At 27.9% G+C, this 2,196-nt stretch overlaps 1 protein-coding gene across 7 annotated transcripts in view; it reads right to left on the bottom strand.

Moving 5' to 3' along the window:
* The window catches only part of LOC110427134 (zinc finger BED domain-containing protein RICESLEEPER 2-like), a 7,642-nt gene extending 6,138 nt beyond the window's left edge, over positions 1-1,504 (bottom strand). For 5 of the 7 annotated variants that reach the window (XR_016352037.1, XM_089785440.1, XM_089785438.1 and 2 more), the window contains exons 1-2: positions 1,209-1,504; positions 448-500 (exon numbers count right to left, since the gene is read on the bottom strand). The gene's annotated coding sequence lies outside the window, so the exon portion shown is untranslated. Of the gene's footprint in view, positions 1-447; positions 501-860; positions 931-1,208 lie in introns of all 7 variants that reach the window. The other 2 variants (XM_089785439.1, XM_089785437.1) reach the window with 1 other exon arrangement.
* Positions 1,505-2,196: the final 692 nt, after the last annotated feature.

The following is a 2,196-nucleotide window of genomic DNA, read 5'->3' as shown; positions in this document are numbered from 1 at the left end:
AAATATATAATAATAAAAATAAAAATATATGTAATTTAAAGTTATCATTAAAAAACCTAGACATAAAGCTTTTTGTCACAGCCTAATCTCGGGCCATGACCGGCCCATGGGCCCAATAGACATAACCCACTAAGCCCAAGCAAGCCTTTCTATGAAAACCTGTTCATTAGTCCATCTATAACCCATCTTTCTTTAAGATACATAATTCGTAATTTTCAATAATAATTTCTTCGAGAATAAATCATGCAACCAAGCATATACCATCCTCAAAATGATGTTATCACTAGCCAACCTATGACGACAGTATTAATCAAACTAAACATACAATGTTTACAACAAATCTTACAATTTACATTTAAACAACCATATACACACGCAAAGACCCTTGACTACCAGCAGAATGACTCTGGGCGTGGGTGCTATCAGTAAGTGTCATGGTAAACTTACCAAAAGATGAGTATGAGGAAGCACCTCAAACTAGGATCCAACTACCTTTGAATCTGAAAATCAAAACATGAAATTGAAAAGAATGAGTATAAACCCAGTGAGTGAGCATAGGAAAGGAACAAGCAAACGATTTGGACGGTTTTATGAAACACGATGCACTTATGTTAACCATCATACCACTAGTTAAAACATCTCATGATTCTCAATGCATCACTCGTCACAATTCAATTGGCAGTTCAATATAATATTTCAAACACATAATTCATCACATTATACATTTTACAACATAGGGATATCACTAATCAAAGGTTTGTTCCCATGCATAGTTTAAAAAAGTCAAATAAGAATATTCAAGTACTTCATTCAAACACATATGCATTTGCCCAAAACATTTTAAATGCAAGTTCAATCACCTTGATGATGCCACCTTACAGGACTAGCACCAATAAGACCTCAATCCAAGTCTTGAAATACCATTAGAACCTATATTTACCAATAAACAATAATAACCTTAAATATATCATAAATTTGAACCTAGTAATTCTAATAAATATACAGTAGATAAACTACATTCTAACCTACCATTTAACCTATAATTCGAGTCTAATTCACAAACTCATTAAACTAACTATTCAAATTTAAGGCTTTCTTACCTTGGTGACCTAGGAAGTGTAAAAATCAACCAAACCTAATAATTTTAAAAAACGAAAATCTAAAAAATTAGAAAATAAATTTGAAAGTTTTGAAGCTGAGAATATTACCTTAGCTCAGATTTAAAGGATTTAAAGTTCAAGCCTTGACATTTAAAATAGGTGAGGAATAAAAGGAAGAATGGAGAAGAGATAGAGACTTTCTCTCTCTTAAGGTTCAAAGGAAGCGACGGTAAAGTGTTGAATTTTTTTTTTTCTGAGAAAAAGAAGAAGAAAGATGAAAAAAGAAACTCAAGAAAAACAAAGAAAAAAAAAATGAAGCACGTTGACGGGAGAATGAAGTCTTGGGCGGCTATGGCCAGGAAATTGGCAGAAAGCAAGAAAATGGGCTTTGGTGGCCGGCCAACTAAGGAAGAGAAAACGTATAAAAAGGCACAGCTTGCCTTAGAGGCTTTGACTAAGCCAAGAAAAATGCTTTTGTCAAATTAAAATTTTGCCCTTAGTTAAATATTTTCACACATTTTTTTAACTTTTATGGGATTGGATTGAAATATGAAATAATCTTTTAAAGAATATATTTTAAAATTTTTTAAATTCTTAATTATTTTTAATAAAATATAAAATAAATTTCAACAATAAATTTACTTTTTTCAAAAATTTGATTATCAAATAATTTATTAAATTTTGGATATAAATATTCACTAAAACTCACCAAGAAGAAAAATGAATTTTTCCTTGATCCATGTTGCCACTATTTCACTATTTTACGCATATATTAAAATTTTAATTATCACATTTTTTAAAATTATGACTAAAAATCTTTAACATAAAACAACAAAAATTAATATAAAAACTCATAAAGTCAAGATAATTAAATTTAAAATCTTAACGTAATATGTGAGAGTTAATTTAACAAGTCAATTAAGAAAAAATTTAATTTTAATAAAAAAATTTAAATTTATATTCTCATACTAAAATTATTTAATGATATATAAATTTTAATTTTTAAATAAAAATAATAATAATAATTTTTATTATTATAGTTTAAAATTGACATAAATAAGCCTTGATATAAAACTATAACAATTAACAAAAAAAC

Source organism: Theobroma umbraticum, unplaced genomic scaffold (assembly GCF_002168275.2).
Source record: "Theobroma umbraticum cultivar Fairchild unplaced genomic scaffold, ASM216827v3 scaffold_228.0, whole genome shotgun sequence".
Taxonomy (NCBI): Eukaryota; Viridiplantae; Streptophyta; class Magnoliopsida; order Malvales; family Malvaceae; genus Theobroma; species Theobroma umbraticum.
Note: the sequence above shows the minus strand (reverse complement) of the source record. Positions and strands in the feature narration are given on the sequence as shown.